Source organism: Martes martes (genome assembly GCF_963455335.1).
Source record: "Martes martes genome assembly, chromosome: 2".
Taxonomy (NCBI): Eukaryota; Metazoa; Chordata; class Mammalia; order Carnivora; family Mustelidae; genus Martes; species Martes martes.
In genome coordinates this window covers 155119446-155141278 of record NC_137889.1, presented here as the reverse complement: position 1 = coordinate 155141278, position 21833 = coordinate 155119446, and the positions used below count along the sequence as shown (strand labels likewise).

The window sequence follows — 21833 nt, the reverse complement described above, 5'->3', positions numbered from 1 at the left end:
AGAAGACTTGTCATGAATTTATTTGAAAACAATTTATCCCTGGGGCACCTGACTGGCTCAGTATGTAGAGCATGTGACTAAATCTCAGGGCTATGAGTTCAAGCCCCATGGGCATGGTGCCTACTTTAAGAATAAATAAATAAATAAATAAAGGCATTTCATCCTTAAAAGTGTCACATGATTGTGCATCAAATGACATACATAGGCCTATATGTATTATGTTCTTACACATTTGTAAACCTGGTAGCTACACTAAAGGTGCCCTTGTGATCCAAAATAAATTGCATTGATCCCTCCTAAAATATTCCCCCTAACAGCCTCGTTCCATGATCTGTAAATTCTATGGTGTTCAAAGAGTTCTGCTAATCCCAGCCTCTTCAAATCTGACCATCTCAACTGCTACATCGTTGCAACCTCATGTGGACCAAATGAGAAACTCTGCCTCCTCCATGGGGATCCACACAAAAGTTTACTCAGAGAATACATAACACTAGATGACTTTTCAGAATATTTTTATAGGGTTCCAACATGCGTATTGCACACAACCTCCCACCATCTCTTTGACTCCTTGGGGTTTCTCCACCCCATTTCTGCTCTCACCAGTCTCCTGGCCTGGACTTCCTAAGTTTTTCTCTCCCCATTACTACCCTGAAAACCTGGTACTCTGTCCAGGCCTTTGTGGGGGTAAACTGAGTGGAAAGAAGGGAGATGTCATGGAGATGGAACTTGCCCCACATAAACAGGATTCTCATTAAAAGGAATCTTGATGTACAATCTATCAAGATGACACATGTAAACAAACAAGCATGAATAGAAAGGGGCTTTGGAAATGAGGCTAGAGAATTATTAGTTATGTCTATGATGCCCAGTGTGCAGAAAAAGCAAACTCTTACCAAACACCAGCTGGAATGACCACTGGCAGCAACAATCAGATACAAAATGATTGTCTAATAAAGGAGAATTTAATCCAACCTCTCATCATCCCTGCTACGTTATCACTCCACTGCTGTGACTGAAGGTCTCTCCATTTGGAGTCTTTCATACCATTTTTTGCAAATTGAAATCATGATTACTGCCATCATTAACCCCCAGAGGCAGCATCTCTGCAGGTTGGTCTTCTCCAAGTGGCACTTCACAGAAACTGCCTGGGTTCTGACGTCTGCATTTGTTTATTTTGTCTTTTATTTTCCTTCATTCTTGTTGCTGTCTTTTATTTTTGTCTTTTCTTACTTGTGCTCTTTTCTTCCTCTTCTCCCTTCCTCCTTCTTTTCCAGGACCCTTCTCTTTCCCCCTTTCCTACCTTCTGATACCCACTCTATTTCCTCTTCCGGTGCTTTCTGCCTCCTTCCTACCTCCTCTGTCTCTTCTCCTTGTCAATTCTTGTCCCTTTTCTTTCACTTCTCCCCTTTTCTTTCTCTTTCTCTTTTTCTCTTCTCTCTGCATCAATTTCTCTGTCCCCCCCATCCTGCCATGAGATCAATGTCCATCAGACCCGAATGTGCCCAAAGCATATTCACATACTCCTTTCTAAGAAAGCCATCCGAAATTTGCTCAGAAAATATTAATTGATGTCTCTGATAAATCAAAGATAACTGTTCTTTTCATTTGGGGTTGTCTTCCCCTAGTCAAATGTCCAACTCTAATAAATATACCCTGAATTATATCAAGAGAGGCATGCAAGCAGGCCACTGGCACTCATGTTTAACAGGATGCCAGCAATCTGAATCAGCTTAGCCTCTGAGAATGCAAACCAACTACTCTTGGTTTCCCGAACACCAATTATCTCAAGCTCTTAAGATCAAAAAATCATTTCCGTGGAGCCAATTGGTTATTTATTTTTAATGAAACCTTTTACAGCTCCCTATATTTTTATTCGAAGGATAAACTAGTTACCTACGTCTTAAGACAGTCATACTTACATAAAAGAGGCTCACCATGACCAATCACCCCTATTAGTAAAGATGGCCAGAGCCCCCCAATCTTTTCCCAGTGCTATATCCCTGATAACATTTCCTCACTTCCAACACAGATTATTAATAAAAACGGGGAGTGAGGGGCGCCTGGGTGGCTCAGTGGGTTAAAGCCTCTGCCTTCAACTCAGGTCATGATCTCAGGATCCTGGGATCGAGCCCCTCATCGGGCTCTCTGCTAGCAGGGAGCCTGCTTCCTCCTCTCTCTGCCTGCCTCTCTGCCTACTTGTGATCTCTGTCTGGCAAATAAATAAATAAAATCTTTAAAAAAAATGGGGAGTGAGAGAAAGGTCAGATAGAGAAAATTTCTCAGCCTGTCACTCTGTTTTTCCCACTGAGTCACCCCCAGATTTTTATTTATCTTACCACCTGCTGAATTGAGTCTCCAAAAGTAGGCAGCTGATGGAAATGGGGAGTATATACCATACTGTTTCTCCATCTTTAATGTGCCTTGGAATCAACTGAAGGCTTGCTAAAGCCCAGATTGCTGGGCTCCAGCCTCAAAGATTATGATTTAGTTGGTCTGAGATTGGGGTGAAGAATTTGCATTTCTCATAATTTCCCAGGTGATGCTAATGCTGCTGGTCTGGGGACCACTTTAAGAATCTTTAATTAGGACACTTCAAAGAATTAATTAAAGAACCTTTAATTAATCTTTAATTAAGACACTTAAGAGTCACTGTGAAGATATCATAAGCTTTGGGTCACTTGGACTCAGGTCATATCTTTTTTTTTTTTTTCAGGTCCATAATATCTTACTTGTTTAGGCAGCTGTCTCTGAATCAGTAGGCTGTGTCTCCTTGTCTCTACAAATTGGGATATTGATACCTACATAGCCTGAGTTTTGTTTTGTTTTGGCTGAGTTTTGTCTGTCTGTTTTTGAGAGTTAAGATAATAAACATGAAGTTCAATAAAAACAAGTTAAAATAGTACTCTCCAAATAGTCAAACTCTGTTTTGTGTTCCATCTAAGTGGCCAGTCATGATCGGCTTACCTACTCCCACACATTGTGCTGGGTTTTGAGCTACATAACTATGTATTAGAAAGGATGCTGAAATATACAAGGTATTCTCTACATGTCAGCAGTCTCAAACTTAACTGCATGTTGCAACCATGCCAAGGACCTTTAAAAATTACAAATTTGTTGGTACCATGCTTGTTGATTCTAATGTAATTGCTCTGGGAAGAAGCTTGAGCATCAGGATTTATAAAGCTCTCCAGCTAATTATAATGTGCAGCTAAGATTGACAACCAATGAACTAGATGCATAAAATCCTAGTCATAAGGTGGTTCTGTCACAAAAAGAATTGACCTAATTGTGATGAGTCCTATAGTCTTGAATACCGGTGGTTAGACTGGCTATGTTGGGACTTAATGAGGTCTTTGGTGGGTTTCCACCCTTTGAAAGCTGTGTGTGTAGGTGGGCAGATCTTACTTCTGATGATTCTTACTCAGTTAAATCTGCGCTGATGCTCAATATTTTTTTTTTCTTAAACTTCTTAATTGAAAAAAAAATCACATTTAATAGAGAGCTAACAGAAAGTTACATTTGATAACTGCTGACCTGGAAGGTCAGATAAATATCCATATACATGATTCATAAACTTGATTTGTTGTTCTCGTTCAAAATCAAGCCTAACTTCAGTTCAATTTTAGGTGATCATAAATGGTCTTCTGGGGCATTAAGTTTTAATATGGCTATGCCTCTTTGACATTTACTTTCATTAGTTAATAATTTACAGCATATTCTTCCCATTGTTTAAGGTAAGACATGGAAGTTAAAAGAAGTTAGATCTATTTGCTTTGGACACCTGGTGCCTTCCTGTCCCAAATCCTTCCCTGCTTCTTTTTCTTTCACTTCTTTGAATTATAATAGATCAAAGTAACCATTAGATTCAAATGTATCTTTAAGGTATTACTTTAATGCTTGGTAACATCATTTTTCCCTAAAAATGTTAAGTGTTAATATCCTTTCTACCTGAAAATGAAGGATGTCTGTATTGTTTTTTTTTTAATTATGTGTAACAAAATATCAAATATTTGGTGGCTTAAGAAACACTCATTCATCATGTCACAGTTTTGAGGATCAGGAGTCCAGAAGCAAGTTAACTGGGTCTTGTGGAGGGAGTTTCACAAAGCTACAATCAAGGTGTTGATTAGGCTGCATTTCTTTCTGGATTCTGGGATCCTCTTCCCAGCACACATGTTTGTTGGCTGAATTCATATCCCTGTGTTGTATTTCTGAGATCCCCACTCTCTTCCTGGCTGTCATCTTGAGGCCACTCATTTCCTGGAGGCTGCCTATGGTCCCTTGCCCACAGCCTTCTCACAGAATCTCTCATAATGTGCAGCTCACTTCTTCAAAGCAGCAAGGGAGAATCTCTCTAGTCTGTTAAGGCAGAGTATTTTATGATGTAATATAGTCATGGGCATGACATCTCATCCTACCACCTTTGCATATCCCAGCACTCGAGGTTAGGATTTTGAAAAGAATGTGACTTACTAGGAGTCACCATAGGTTGTGCCCATCACAGCAGAGTTCCTAGGGAGACAGCAACCCCAGGAGCCATCCGCTAAGCAGCTGAATTAAATCTGAAGTCATAGGTCAAGCACGGTTAATCCCCGCCCTCAGTGTTGTACTAAAATCCAGACCTCTCCTTGGGGATTTTGCCAATAGTGGCAACAAGCTTTTTCTTGATTTCTGCAAGAGGTTTGATGTTGTGGCCAAAAGAACCAGCAGGAGATGAAAGTTTTTTGTTTGTTTTTTTTTTTAAATTGGTTTTTTTCCTTCACCACTTGACGAGTTTGAGAACTCACTGCATCTTTAAAAATAGATGAGGAGAAGTGAGGATGAAATTATAGGGGTCTACATTTTTTACAAAGTACCTTTATATAAGAAGCACTAAATCCCACTTATGGTAGGGCGGGAGAGAGGAGGAATTTAGCACATGCTTGAAAAAGAGCGGGATATGGTGTTTAGGATAGAGAAATAAGCTGCTAATTGCATAAGGCAATTGCTCTTTTATCATGAGCCCTCAGAGTTATTCTTGAGGCTTCACAGGCTGATTGTGTAACCTTCAGTAAATCACTTCATCCCTGGCAGCTTCTGTCTCCCTGTCAGCAAATTAGGGATTAAGATCTTCTCTTCCAATCACAAAGGGGGGTGGGTAATAATTGGTTTTGTTCTGCTCTTGAAAGACTCAGATAAAAGATCTCCCTTAAGTGCAAAGTATTACTCATGTACTTTAAAATCAAGGTATAAGAACAGAGTTAAAATGTTATTTTCTATGCCCTAGCAGGGTTTTCTGTCAGACTTCCAGAAGCAGGGCTTTCTGAGAAGTTTGTCTACAGGTCTCAGCAGATAAACATGGCTGCCCTTCTGACTTCCAAATACTGGCATGATAGAAGTGCTTTATGGGGTTCAAACCTTTCAACTGACATTTTCTACATTGGGCAGATGGTTTAGCTTCTCTGGACATCAAATTCTCCTTCGAAGATTCAGGCTATTAATGCCCACACAAGTGAAAAAATGATGAAAAATAGTTTGCTTAATTTCTTTCATTGAGAGTTTGCTCAATAGAAATTGGAGCCCTTCAGCTCATTCCTACTCATCGTATTAAGTACAGAAGTAACAGAAATCGTGGTGAACATTCTGGAACTCTGGAATTCTGGAATGTCATCTTGAAGTACATTACACAAGAGTTTGTTAAATATAATCTGTGGCATTTGGATGCTTTTTGTTTATTTATTTATTTTTTTAATTTTCAACTAATTAAGTATCATGCTAAATTTTTGAAATCATATGGGGGACATAAATTGAAACACCTAAGTGTCTCATCTACAATCAACTCCCCTTGACGCCTCACTGAAGATAAGTATGCTTAACTTTCTTCTTTATTCTCCTAGGTATTTTTATGTGCATGTACTTATGTGTTTGCATAGGGATTCTTTTGACACAAATGGGTTTGTTAATACATGTATACTATAGATTATTTTTACCTAACAATGAGCAATTATGAATATTTAATTTTATTTTCAAACAACCATTATACACAGGTTGGTCAGGAGTTCCCTGTTTGGGGACACTTTGAGCCTGACATAGTAATTAGTCTAGTGGGTTAGCATACCAGTTTTCAGCCTCTTCTTTGATTGCTTGGGAATTCCCATAGGGGAGGCAGTAGTTTCTGCACTGCCCTCCTACCCCATCCCTTTTCCAGAGAGGGATTTACTTTTTAAGGGCTATCCCATCACTTCACCACACCAGTATCCACAACTGCCCCTTTCCCCAACAAAGAGAGAAAGACAGAGAGAGAGAGAGAAATAAAAGTGGACTAAGGACCTTATTTCTGTTTAACCTATCAGTTTTCTAAAGACCATGACCTGAGACTAATTCATCTTGATATTCTCTACTCCTAATTCCAAATGTGTGGGCCATTGTGCCACTCAGTATTTGGTTTTAGAATAAAAGTACTAGACCAAGATAACAGATAAACGTCATCTTGTGTCATCTGTATAATGCCTACCTTCTAAAATAGCTTGTACGTTTATTAAATGAAATACATATTCAGGGCACTCGGGTTGCTCAGTTGGTTAAGCATCTGCTTTCAGCTCAGGTCATGATCCTGGGGTCCTGGGATCTAGTCCTGCATCAGGCTCCCTGCTCAGTGGGGAGTTTGCTTCTCCCTCTACCCCACTCCCCTGCTCACGATCGCTCTCTCATCTTCTCTCTCTTTAAATAAAATCTTAAAAAGAAGAAGAAGAAGAAGAAGAAGAAGAAGAAGAAGAAGAAGAAGAAGAAGAAGAAGAAGAAGAAGAAGAAGAAGGAGAAGAAGAAAAGAAAAGAAATACATATGCAGGATATTTAATTCTTGTTTGACTCCAACCTGTCTTTTATCAATAAATGTTACCTGTCCATGTATCCAGTCACCCAGAAATCAGATGTCTTTCTAGATTCTTCCCTAAGAACCTACTGCATCTGGTTAATCACTAAGCTCAGTCAGTTTTCTAGTTTTTATCTCTCTCCCATCTACCCCTTCCTTTTCCTCTACACTGCACTTGTCCCCCCTTCAACTCTCACCTTCATTAGCCCAATGGCCTCCCAATCTCCTGGACTCCAGTGTTATCTTCCTCTGAACCTGTCTCCACAGAGGAGCTGAAGGCATCTTCCTAAAGCACAAATTGGATCCTTTTGATTCTTACTTAAAACTAGTTAATATCTGTCCATTGTCATTAGAAGACAGACTCAAGAACCTTAAGTACTCATCAACATATATTTGTGGAGTGTCTACTATAAGTAGAGTTAGATTCTCTCTGTATTGTAGCGACCCAACTAGCCCTTGCTTACTTTTCCAGTCTCATCTCTCACTATCTTTTATTCACTCTGCTTCAGCCATAAAGAACTGCCTGCTGTTGATGTGATTCACCCTGAGAAATTCACCCTGCCCTTTTTTTCTGCAGAGAATGATATTCTCCATGACTCCCTTACCTTCATGAGGCAAACTCCTATACCTTCTCCACATCTCAGCTTAGATTTTACCTCAACATAATTTTTTCCATCATTCATTCTGTGAGAGCTAAAATGAACCCACCACTCAACTACATATTTAGGAAGCATTGACTAAAATGATGGGTAAGTTCTTTTAGAGCTTAGAGCTTATATTTTAATGGGAGTTGGTGGAGGCAGGGTTGGTGAAGGGGAGGGATGAGGCAATAAACAAACAAACAATTAAGGAAATCCCTGGTGTGATCAGAATTGCGAAGAAATATGTTATAGAAAGGTAGAACAGATAGCTTCTTTTGATGTGTGGCTAGAGAAGAGTTCCCTGGGGAGATGGCACTTAATTGAATCTAGAATACCAAGAAGGATACAGCCATCTGAAGGTCATTCCAGGCAGAGAGAACAGCCATGAGTCCTAAAGCAGGAGTGAGGCAAGAATGTTTGGAACATGGAATATTTATTTTATTTTATTATTTCTAAAGATATTGAGAAAGTACTGGTTTTAAAAGGGTCAGATATATATATCGTAATGATTTTTTAAAAATGACTCTGTGAGGCTGCTCTAAGAAGAATGGAATGTAGAGAGCCAAAGTAAAACAGGGAGACCCTTGAGAAAGAAATTTCAGGAGAGTAAGGGAAGAAGTGTTGTTTAGACCAGGATGGTGGCAAAACATGGTATGTGGTGGAGGCTGAGCTGACAGGCCATTTTGATGGTTTGGATTGAAGATGAAAGTTGAGGACTCAAAGTTGACTCAAAGCTAACTTTGAAAGGTTTATGTATAGAAAAACTTTATTTGACACCTTGTAGGTTTGGAGACCCTCCTAGGGTGTTCCCCACCATTGCATTGATTCAAGGATCCCTTCCCTATTCTAGAAGCTCCTTGAGGACAGATACTGTATTATTATTATTTTTTTACCATAATAGCATTAAATCTTCAGAACATGCCTTGTATATAACATATAATCAGTAAATGTTTGTGAATGAATGACCCCAATCAAAAAGTGCAAAAAGATAAAATTTTTATCTTCTCTCACTTTCTTTTTAGTCCCTTCACATCTACCTAGTAAGACTGAAGAGCTATCAATTTGCTCTTGGGGGAAAAAAAATCTAATGATAAAAAAAGTGAAAGAGCATGAGTTTTCTTATAAAAGAACTACAAAAATTGCTTGACACATTTGCTGGGTTTATCAAGTGATCCTCAAAAATATTAAGGGCAGTCTCATATGGTAACGAAGAACTACTTCTGGTTCTGTAGCAGGGGTGTTCATAATTTTCATCCCATAGATACTCACATCTTATAATTCTCAGCAAATATACTGTCAAGTGAATAATAGGATTTCTGTAGCTCAAGAACCTCTCTCATCTCAGCAAAATATTTCAAAAAGTAAAATTGGGTGGTGGCATCTAGCAATTCCCATATGTATGAGAGTAGGTTCACTGCTGTAACACACAGTCCAGTATTTCAGGGACTTAACACAACAGAGGTTTTTTCTTTCTTATCTCCCAATCCCAGGTGGATCATTAAAAGTTGGATTCAGTTTGGTGGCTCTGCTTCACCTGTTCATTAAGGTTATTCCTTCCATCTTATGATTTCACTATTGTTTGTGGCCTCAGCACCCTCCACTGGGCCAACAGTGTCTGGTCCTTGGTCAAGAAAAAAGAGAGAGAGCAAAGAATGCATGGGACACATTGGGCATGTCCTGGAGTGTCAGACATTACTTCTGCCAATATTTCACTGGTCAAAACTCAGTTACATGGCTCCATTTGACTTTAAGAGAGGCTAAAAAATACATATTTCTAAAGAAAGTAAAATTAAATTTCCTCTAAATTAGGGAATGGCATGGGAGAAAGTTATGTCAGAGATTCCCAAGATCACCCCCAAGTTCAGTCATTTTCCAGGAGGACTCACAGGATTTAGTATATAATCATATTCAATGCTACCATCTGTTAAAGCAAAAGGATACAAAAACAAAATCAACAAAGGGAAAAGGTGCCTGGGATAATGTTTGGAGGAAACCAAATGTAAACCTCCAAGAGTGCTTTCCTAGTGGAGTCCCACAGAATGTGTTTATTTCTCAGACTCCACAGTCTCTCATAGTTTGTCTCTCACTCCGATTTCCCCCAACTCACTTTTCTCCATTTCCCAATGTCCTCTGTGTTATTCCTTATGTTCCACAAGTAAGTGAAACCATGTGATAATTGACTCTCTCTGCTTGACGTATTTTACTCAGCATAAACAATGAATTTTGGAACACTGAAAAAAATTAAATTAAATTAAATTAAAAAAAAAAAGAAAGTGTTCATTTCCCAAGCCATCAGTTCTGACAACATAGGTAAAATGCTGTCTACCAAGGAAAGTCATTAAGTACTTAGTCCCCAAGGCTTTTACTGGGACTGGTCACATAGGCACCCTCTGTCTAGCATGTACCTAAATTCTACACCTCCAGAAGCAAAACAGGTGTTCAGCATAAACCATATTATTTGCACAAACAATTTAGGTACAGTGAGCCATTCTTATCAGGGAATGGTGGAAACCCTCCCAATTTCCCAGATTCTAGCTCTTAAAGACTGAACTGTATGCCTCTAAAATTTATGTTATAGCTTTAATCCCCAGTGTGACTGTATTTTGTGATAGGACCTTTAAACAGGTAATAAAGTTAAATGAGGTCATAAAGATGAAGCCCCAGTCCCATAGGACTGGCGTTCTTAGAAGAAGAGGAAGAGACGCCAAGGAAGCAGGGCACAGAGGAAAGGCCCCTTGAGGACACAGGGAGAAGGCAGTCAGCTGTAAACCAAAGAAGAGAAGCCTCAGGAGAAGTCAACTCTGTGAACACCTTGATCTTGGACTTCCAGCCTCCAGATCTGTGAGAAAATAAATTCCTGTTGTTTAAACTGCCCATCTGTGGTATTTTGTGATAGTGTCCCTAGCAGAATAGTAGAGCAGTTAAGGGCCAACTTTGCAATTAGACCTTTCTATGTACCTCAGCCTCAGTCGTGCAATGATAACTTGTTTCTATACAAAAGTGCATGCATTTGGGAGTAAATATGATAATGTGATTGGATGCCAGTTCTGACATTGGGCAAGATGGTTGGTCTCTCTGGGCTTCACCTATCTAATCTGCAAAATTAGAGAAATAAAATTTCAGATGTCTTGCAAAGATAATGAGTGTAAGGCACAGAGCACAGAACCTATCTTCTTATAACACTCAAATTGTAGTTAGCATTATTCCTATGATCATTATCATCAACAACATTGTCATCCTGCTGCTCCTCTGAATTGTGTTATAATCAGAAGTGGTGGGGCTGGGAGAGGGGAAGAGAAAGAATCTTAAGGAGGCTCCACACCAAACCCTGAAGTCATGACCTGAGCTGAAATCAAGGGTCTGATGCTTAACCACCTGAGCTACCCAGACACCCCTAGAAGCTCTTTCTTTGAGTTTTGCCCCACACTCTAGCCCAAGGACAAATTTGGAAAGTGTGCACTTTTATTTTGGTTTCATTTTACCCTGTCATTTGAATTCTTGGAGAAACTGATAACAGTATTTCTCATAATAATTCCTTCACTGAGATTTTGTGAAAATCAAAAGAAATAAGATCATTTGTGATGTTTTGAACATACGATGCAACATAGAGATGCAGATAATTTTTAAGAAACAACTTACATAAAAGCAATCCTTCTAAAAGGCAAAAAGACTCTGAAAGCATTTCTAAAATCTTTAAGATGGTTTGTCCATTTAAACACAACAATTCTGTAAGACCAAATTTTATTTTTCTTTCAAGTCACAGATGAGCTTGTCCGTTCTAGTGGGGCAGTTCTGCTCCATCAGGGCATTCCCAAAATGCAGGGTTCTTCCCACAAATTGCCCCACTCTCCCTTTGCTTGGCTGCTGTCCCCATCTGCATTATGTAAACTAGGTCACTTTCATCTGCATGTCCTGAGGGAAGGTCAAAGAGCCAGAGACTAGGGGCAGGTGACTTGCTTTGATTTAGAGATAACATGAAAGTCATATACATCACTTTCTCTTACATCCTATGGACTCACTGGTCACATGAATCACCCTTGCCCAGGGGAAGTTAGGAAATGTGGTGTCTAGCTGGACAACGCTGTGAGTAGGCAGAAGGAGAAACTACCTTGGGGAAACAAATAGCACTCTGTCAAAGTCAATAAAACCTCCTTCCATTTAATTTTCTAGAGAATATCCTGAATATTTCCTAAGTTAGTCCAGCTAATCCTTCTAAGACAAATTTCTCAGTCTGAGAGCAGTGTGTCAACTGTTCCTTCAAACTTGTATATCCCTTGACAGATCAAGATTTTAGAAATAATAATAATAAGTCTGTCTTCTGAATGCTTTGAGGATTCCCACTTCCTTGGCACTATACATCAGAACTGAATAGATAACAAGCTCAAAAGCAGTTTCATCCAAGGAAGTTTGTGGATACAACATGTTCTGCAAGGAACCAGGTCCTTAAAGCACAGAACCCAAGCACCACAAGGTGGTAAGACTTCTGTGTGCATCAGGTTTGAATGGTATTACTCTTTCTCATTTTTTTTTTTTTTTGGAAGAACTAACTTGTCCACAAAAAGGTGTCCCTGGGAGTCTAGTAAATAATTTATCAAATTCAGCACATGCTCTTCAAAGAACCCATTGTGCAACTTCGGAAGTTTTGTGGTTAACACTATAAACAAATTCAGGGCACCATTCATCACTGCAAGCTGCTGGCAGGGAACCTATCTCATAAAGTCAGGTCATTTTCCTTCTTTTTTTTTTTTTTTTTTTTTTTTTACAATTCCCAGTTAAATGTGTTCATTAATATAAGCCTAACTGGCAATTATTTTAGTGATCCTGGTAGGCATTCAAATCTTCATTAAAATAAAATAAGTTGCCAAAACTTTAGAAGTCTTTTCAGTGCTACATTTGAGTTGATGTATAAGACTTGAAATCTTCTTAAATCTGTGTTGATTAATTTAACTTGAGGGAAATATGAAGAGATGTGTCAAAGGAAACGAGATAGGATCTGTAATTTTTTTTAATCTATGCACATTCTAATGAATTAGGCCTAATATGTGACATTTCAACTCCCATAGAATTTTAGGAGCTTGAGTAACAACTTCTCGTGTCGAGCTCTTCCTGGTTATTCATCCTTTCCACAACACATGGAGCGTCTATCACTTACTGAGTACTTACTATATTGCAGGTGCTTTGCTCGTATTGGATACGTATCAATGAATAAAAGAGAATTATCCTCAACTCATAAACACTGGAGTTTAGTGTAGGAAGTGTAAACTTAATAAGAAAGGGAAAAACTAATTAAGTGAAAATGGTGGTATGGTACATTCAATGAAAAGAATAGGACAGAATTCTGTGAGAGACACTCATGTAGGCACAGGGGACCTAGAAGGCATGATAGTTAAGTTTAATTTGTTAACTGAGTAAGGCTCTGGTGCTCAGTTCTTCAGCCAAACATTAATCTAGATATTACCTTGAAAGTGTTTTGTAGATGTGATTAACATCTACAATCAGTTGATTCTAAGTGAAGCATTCCTTAATAATCTGGTTGCCTCATCTAATCAGTCAAAGACCTTTAAGTACAAAAACTGAGGTTTCCCAAAAAAGAAGAAATTCTGCCTCAGTATTGTAACACAGAAATCTTGCCTGAATTTCCAGCCTGCCAGCCTACCCTACAGATTTCAGACTTGTGAGTGCCCATAATCCTATGCCAATTCCTTAACAACTGCTCATTCTCTCTCTCCCTCCCCCTTCCCTCCCTCCTTTTTTCTCTCCCTCTCTGTCTATCCTTCTCCCTCTCTGCCCCCTCACCTCTCTTTCTCCCTCTCTCCCCCACTCCTTCTCTCTTTCCTTCTTACTTGGTTCTGTTTCCCCATAGAACGCTGACTGACACAGAAAGTTTTCCTGAAGTCAAGACTCCTTATGAGCAAGGGAAAACTTAACCCCAGTTGAAGATACAGCAAGTGCAAAAGCCCTAAGACAGGAAAGGGTTTATAAAATCCAGGGAACTAGTGAAAGTTACTGTGGTTGTGGTTGAAGAAGGGATGAGACCAACCAGGTAGGCATGAAGCAGGTCACATAGAGCCCTGGAGGCTAGATTTGATTCTGTGTGATAGGAAGCCATTGATAATTGAAGTAGGGGAGTGATATAGCCTTATTTTATATATATATAAAAAATAATATAATATATATTATATAATATAATAATATATAATATAATATATATAATATAAATAAATATAATAAAATAATATTATATATTATATTATATATATTATATATTATATATTATATTATTATATATATATATATTTGGCAGAGAATGGGTTTGGTCAAGGAGGGAGAAGGAAGAAAGGAAAACTAGTAAGGAAGATATTGTAGTAGTCTGACGTATATATGATGGTGAATTGGACTAAAAATTGTGGTAGCTGAGATGTAAAGGAAAGGACAGAGAAATATCTATCATTTAGGGCTTTTTGGTGGTGGGCAGCAGAAACCTAGCCTGACTGACAGAAGAAGAAAAAGAAGTGCTTGGAAAGATCTAGGGCTCTCTCAAAACTGAAGGAAAACATGAGCACCCTGGTCTTGCAAGAGAGAAACATCCAGAGGCTCCAGGTAAACAGAGGTAAACCAATGAGGATGAATAAAATATTGAATGAGAACTATATCTGGGTCTAACACCACTTGCTCTCTGCTTTGCAGCCAGAACTTTCACTTCCTAAGCACATGTTCTTTCCAGGGAATAACCGAATTATGACACCTGCCAGAGGAAATCTGGAGGTGGAGCCTGTGCATGGCTGGGAGAATCAGAGCTCCCTACAAATTCTGTCCTTACACCGCTTCTTTACTCATCCCAAAGCCCAGCTTCCCAGGCACTCCTCCCAACACCTTTCCATCCTGGGCTTAATTACAGACTTATCCACACGTTACTCTTATTTTCATTATTGGAAAAAGAAATCACTTGTGGAGAAGAGCTTCTGGCTTTTTCTGCTCTCAGGGTCTTTTCACATGTTGTTTCTGGACACACATTCTCTCCTATTTAGTATGGATTGTTACAGTATCGTCCTAAATCCTGCCTCTCCTGAGCACATGGGAATAGATCAAACCCCTTCTCCTCAGAACATTCTGTCACTGCACTCAGTTTGTTTCTTTCTTAGCATTATCATCGACTGCAATAACAAATTAATTTATTTATTCACTGAATCCCTACGAGATGGGATATTAATGAGGGCCAGGCCACTGATATTCGACTTACCCACATTTTTTTTTTTTTTTTGGCATACAGTATGTTCTTAATAGGCACTTGTTGCTTGGACTCCCTCTCTAACCCTGAGTGGGGCTGCATGTACGATGTAAAGGGCCCCAGGGACTAAATCTCAGTCTCAGGGAATTTTTTTTTTTTTTAAAGATTTTATTTATTTATTTGACAGAGAGACAGTGAGAGAGAGCATGAGAGAGGAGAAGGTCAGAGGGAGAAGCAGACTCCCCATGGAGCAGGGAGCCCTATGTGGGACTCGATCCCAGGACTCTGGGATCATGACCTGAGCTGCAGGCAGCCGCCCAACCAGCTGAGCCACCCAGGCGCCCAGTCTCAGGGAATTTGTCCTGGCTAACTCTTCTTTTGACCTGCTCCCCATGTTTTGCTATCTCTGGTCTCCCTCTTGCTTCTTTGTCCTGAGTTCTGTGCCACCCTTATAGGTGAACTCTCTGTGGAGGTCCAGACTCTGGCTCCCCCTACCAGCTGTCTTCCAGGTATCCTTAAATTCTAGCGCCTGCAGTCCTGAGCAGAAACCCCTACCTTTTCCCAAACACCACGTTTGGGCGTGCTTCTCTGGCTCTGTTTGTCTGCCAAAAAAACAAAACAAAACAAAACAAAATAACAAAACAACAACAACAACAACAAAAACAAAGACAAAAGGAACAAAGGGATACAAAGATTAAGGAAACAGTGCTTCTGTTTTCAAATGCTTTACAAGCTAATTACCAAATAAAGACTAAACTAATGGAATTACTGAAGTAAAAATGAGTCTAAAAATTTGCCTGCAAAGCCCTACTAAACACTTTAAAAGCAGTGTTTTTGAGCTTGTTCGTTTCACTGTGAGTGAGTGAGATAAGAGGCTAGCAATTCAAGACAAGAGTGAATATTTGAGCCACTCTGATGAAGTAATTACCATATAAATTATTTTGCATAAGTGACCAATTTACATGGTACTGAAGATCATGTTAGAGAAATGGACAGAAATATATTAGAGTTAATAAAATATGGCAAACTTCAGGAGTGGAAAGGCAAAGCTGGAGAAGTAGTGGGTGCAAATATAACCCTTAAAGATGTTGAGAATCATCACTGAAATATCGAAAAGGAAAAAGAACTATGTCCTCACATGTGGTATATTATTAATATGTTAATGACGCTTGAAGTATAGTATGCACTATACATTATCATAAGATGCTTTCACATACAGGCCATTTTCACTTTAGGTCATGTCATTTTAAAGCCACATCAGAGGGGAAGACAAAACATGAGAGACTGTGGACTCTGAGAAACAAACTGAGGGTTTTGGAGGGGAGGAGGGTTGGGAGTTGGTGAGCCTAGTGGTGGGTATTATGGGGGGCATGTATTTCATAGAGCACTGGATGTGGTGCATCAACAATGAATTTTGGAACACTGAAAAGAAATAAAATAAAATAAAATGGAAAAAAAGTTAAAAAAAAGCCACATCAAGAAAAATATTGACATTTTGTGGAAGAGGAAACAACGGGCAGTACATTTATTTCTAATGTGTGGAATGACAATACATTTGGTGACAGAACCAGGACTCAAATGTAGTTTTGGGAATTTTTTTTCCAGTTCCATTTTGCCATAGCAACCTCTACTCACCATCCACAAAGTTTTAAACACTATAATCTATAAATAATAAAAGAAAGAGTGTCTTTAAAACCACTGAGGAACATCAAAGGGACCATTTCACTAGAGTAGATAATATTATCCTAGAAGATTAACTTAGGGTCCTCTTGAACACTTTCCTCTTAATGTTCAAAGATCCTTGGCTAACAGAGAGAAATGTTTAGAGTGAGCTTAAATAGCACCTACAAAATCCTTCAGCCTGATGGACCTTTCTTTTTTTAAGCATTTGAAAAGTCAGTAAGGAAATAAACAAAATAATTTCTTTCCAATGTGAATTTTAAACCACTATTGGTAGGCCAATGTACAATCTAATTTCTATTTTTGTTTTTAGTTTTTTCATTCATGAAGATACGGACGTTTTCTTTTCTATTTTAATTCCAAGCAACATATAGTACATCATTAGTTTCAGATATAGTGTTGAATAATTTATCAGTTGTGTATAACATTCAGTGCTCATCGCATCACGTATCTTCCCAAATGCCCATCACCCAGTTATCTCATCTTCCTATCCACCTATTTTTTTTAATATATCACCTACTGATCATCAAAAAATTCTGAAATTTGCATAAGACACATATAATATGACCAATAAAATATACACGATAGATTCCACAACATTGAAAAAATAAGAAAATTTAATTTTCAAAAAATGTGGGTCAAGAGTTACTATAATTTGGCATCATAGTCCTTAACTCCTCAGAAACCAAGTATTCACCTTTTCTTCTTGTTTGTTTTTTGTTTTTGCACTGGCTTTGCATAAATGGGCCAATGACAGTTTCTCCTATTTTTTTAAATTCTTTTTCAGTCCTCTGAGCATAGTACCTGGTCACTTCATCTTTAGGCAGCTATCTAGTTATGGATCATTATACACCTTCTTGTCCCATAAAGAGATCATAAAAGATTATTTGTCAAAGTATTTAGAGAAAGGAAAAACAAAAAATATTCCAAGCAGTAATTTTGTGCCTTATCACCCAGAAAATAAATAGCACTATTTCTGTGGCTAAAATCCAGGTTGGAGCTTCTTACCAGAAATGTAGTCCAATGCAGAGTTTCATAGGGGAAAAAAAAGAGAAAGAAAAAATCACTAAACATTTTTGAAATAAACAAATTCCAGGACAGGATTTGATTAAGTTGCTTTGTAGTTTATTGTTACAGCTTGTGGTGTGTAATTATTTCAGGACTCATAGACCCCATATGTTATCAGCAGTTATTAGAAGTGGGGTGGGAAATAATGTTTTTCATGGAACTAATAGTAGATTAAACACATTTTAATGCGCCATACACAACTGAGTATTTTATTGCTTATCACCAGCAGAATCAAGGCACCATGTAATCTGCACAATGAAGTGAATGCTAGTAATGCCTACTTGGTTTCTTCTGGAACTCCACATAAAACCCCATATTAGTTCCCTAATGAAAGGCAAGCCTATTATTGAACACACTTTGTATTATCATTAATAAATGCTGCTGATTTGTTGGATAGATTACATTTATTGAAAACAGAATGGGAGCATGCAGTTAATTGCCAATTTTCCCTAATGAATTAGTGTTTTATGTGACTAGAATATTCTTCAGTTGATCATAGCACTTGCTGCTAGAGTTGAATAAACCTGATGTTTAAAAGAGCCAGTCTCTCGCAGTACCTTCCACTGACCTCTTTCCTTCATTATTAATACTGGAAACATAGCAAAGACATGTGGGTCAGTGCAAAGGTGGGAACTAAGAGCCATCTAATCCTGTGTTGCAACCCCAGCTTTGATACTTACTAGTCATTTTACCCTGAGAAACTTCCCTGAACTTCACCCTCCTTATTTGTAAATGGGGATAATACCATCTACTTGTAATATTGGTGAGGAATCTAAAAGAAATCATTTATAAGTAGAGTTTATATGTGATGTTGCATTCCTAAGCCCTTCCATGAATATGCCCAACAGAAACAAAAATGTCCAATGCTCACACTCTTTGGGTATTGTGGTGAAGGTAAATTATACAGGGAGATTTCAGCTAATACACTTTTGAGAACAACTAATCCCTCCTTCTCCAAGTTTTGCAGAGACAAATCTGAAGACTTGACCACTGTGATGGTTATTTGCCCTGAAGTCAAATAATCAATTAAATAATGATATATCTCCTTCTTTGCCTTCAAACCTTGTCTTCTGCCTCTCAATTCAGAATTCTTGCTACTATAACAAACTGCTTCTGAAATCCTCAGTCACCTTGCCCATACCACATACCAAATCATGAAATTCAACTTGTCATTCACACAAATTTATTGAGTTTCTACAGAAGGTGAAACTGCAATAAACATTTAGGAAATGAAGAGTATGCAAATAGATGTGATTCTTGTCCTCAAGAAGTGAAGGAACCTTGTAACTTGAGTTATTTATTTTTCTACATTATTACTGTAGAGCCCAGGCTATCTATCTTATGCATAGCATTTTTTGACAGAGTGGTCATAACATCAAGAGGTTTAGAAACTTCTCAAGGTTATAGAGCTAATTATTAGCTGAGACAGAATTATAACAGACATATCTGAGTTCCTATCCCAAAATCCCAGCCTAGTATCCCAATGGGAACACACAGAATATCTAAAAAAATAGAGTGAAAATATTAAAAAAAAAAACCTTGGCCCTAAACAAGTAGAATTTTCAGATCTTTTATGTAACAACTAGGTAGAACCAGAATTTATAGTTCTCATTTGAATTATCAAGCCACCTCGGAGGTGATTAGTGGATATTTGTTATGTAGGTATCATATGAAGTTCAAGATTACATGAAAAGGAGTTAGTAAAGTAGTAAAACATCATAACATATGGGTAAAAGGTATAGACTCCGGAGTCAGACTGCCTCAGTTCACATCCTGATTCTGCTACTTACTCACTTACAGATATCAGTCAGCCTCTCTGTACCTCAGTTCCTATTCATAAATTACTGACCTTTCTGTCCAAGCAATAAGAAGAATGGGTTGACATTCAGAAAAATTGAAAGAAGGCCACTTTTGGAGAAGAGATCAGGAACCCCATTTGTTTGGCGATTTAGGACTTCTGGTAGACATACATGCCTACTTATGCCATAGGTAGTAATAACATACGTATGCTTAGAGTTCAAGGGGAGAGGTCCAGACTGGAAAAGAAATGTTGGTGACCTTGACATCTAAATCATATTTATCTCCATGAGACTAGATGAGATCACCAAGGGAACAAGCACAAGATATGATGAGATTTATGTTTTAGAAACATTCCTTTGACAGAACCCAGTAAGAGGAACGAGAGCAGAGGCTGTTAGACCAGCTTGAAACCCACTGCAGTAGTTCAAGTTTGAGATTAGCAAGGATGATAACAGCAGTAACCATGGTAATAACAAAAATGAATTATAATGCAATGTAACTGTAATGAAAAATGAATATAATACCAGTTACAATAAAAAAATACAGCAAGAATTCTATAAGGGCCAGGACTCTCCACTTATTTTTGTGATCTGAAGCCAGAGAAGGCAAAAGTTAGATAGTCTCTTAGAATTTGTGCAGCTGGCCCCAAGAGGAAAGAATATACTCTCGTCTTAAACTAATTCAGAAAAGTCAAATTTCACAATGTTTTAAAGATCAACTTTCACCCATTTTTAGGATATATATTCTAACCTCTTATTGATTTTACCTTCCCTTGCTTCTGCCATACCAGTACAACCACCTCCCATATTGAAAAGCTAGAGATGATTTAAAAAAAAAAAAAAAGGCAGTAAGGGAAGTTTCTGATATTTATATTGTTTAGGATATTGTCTCCTCTCTAGCAAGTTTGGGCATTAGCAAAACCTGTTTCTCCTATTTCTGAGCATACTCTTCTTCCAAATGCTTAAACTCTTTATTCCTTGTATCCAATATTCATGCACCAAAAATCTTGTAGGTGTGGAGAGGTGGAGGTAGGGGGGTGTATGTGTATTCAAATTCAATGAACAAGATGCATAAGGACATAAAGAATGACATAGAAGAAACTGGAACACATTGCTTAGAAAACAAAAGGAGTAAGAGTGAAGGAGTGATTCAGCTTTGGGTAATGTTCTGGAGTTCTAATTACAATGCAGAGAAATGTATTTATTTAAATTTAAATATATTTTATCAAGTCTTTGACCCTTCCATGTAGATGATCCTGATTTTATTTGAATATAAGTATCCCCTCTTTCTATACATAATTTAATATTAGTTGCATACAACAAGATAGACCTGTTCACACAATTACTTAAACTGGCAACATTTGACTTTCCATAGATTGCAAAGTTTCAGATTTGTGAACTTTCCAAAGAATAAACAGTCATGTGTCTGCTAGCCATTTGTATGTCTTCTTTGGAGAAGTGTCTGTTCATGTCTTCTGCCCATTTTATGACATGATTATCTGTTTTTTGGGTGTTGAGTTTGAGGAGTTCTCTATGGATCTTGGATATCAGCCCTCTGTAGTGTCATTTGCAAATATCTTCTCCCATTCCATGGGTTGCCTCTTTGTTTTGTTGACTGTTTCCTTTGCTGTGCAGAAGGTTTTTATCTTAATGAAGTCCCAAAAGTTCACTTTCACTTTTGTTTCCTTTGCCTTTGGAAACATGTCTTGAAAGAAGTTGTTGTGTCTGATGTTGAAGAGGTTACTGCCTATGTTTTTCTCTAGGATTTTGATAGATTCCTGCTTCACATTGAGGTCTTTCATCCATTTTGAGTTTATCTTTGTGAATGGTGTAGGAGAAGGGTCAAGTTTCATTCTTCTATACATAGCTGTCCAATTTTCCCAGCACCATTTATTGAAGAGACTGTCTTTTTTTCCACTGGATATTTTTTCCTGCTTTGTCAAAGATTATTTGACCATAGAGTTGTGGGTCCATATCTGGACTCTCTACTCTGTTCCATTGGTTTATGTGTCTGTTTTTGTGCTAGTACCATGCTGTCTTGGTGATCACAGCTTTGTGGTAAAGCTTCAAATCAGGCAATGTGATGCCCCCAGCTTTGTTTTCCTTTTTCAACATTTCCTTAGTGATTCGGGGTTTTTTCTGATTCTATGCAAATTTTAGGATTGTTTATTCCAGCACTTTGAAAAATGCCAGTGGAATTTTGATCGGGATGGCATTGAAAATATAGATTGCTCCAATCCATGAGCATGGAATGCTTTTGCATCTTTTTGTGTCTTCTTTAATTTCTCTCAAGAGTGTTCTGTAGTTCCTTGAGTACAGATCTTTTACCTCTTTGGTTAAATGTACCCTAATGTTCTTAGCAGCAATGGCCACAATTGCCAAACTGTGGCAAGTGCCAAGATGCCCTTCAATGGATGAATGGATAAAGAAGATATGGTCCATATACACAATGGAATACTATGCTTCCATCAAAAAGGATGAATACCCAACTTTTATATCAACATGAACAGGACTAGAGGAGATTATGCTGAGTGAAATAAGTCAAGCAGAGAAAGTCAATTATCATA

At 38.1% G+C, this 21833-nt stretch overlaps 1 protein-coding gene across 5 annotated transcripts in view; it reads left to right on the top strand.

Moving 5' to 3' along the window:
- Positions 1-21833, top strand: part of KCNIP4 (potassium voltage-gated channel interacting protein 4) — a gene marked incomplete at its 5' end in the record, with an annotated part of 1129227 nt that overhangs the window by 1015211 nt on the left and 92183 nt on the right. The window lies entirely within an intron of this gene.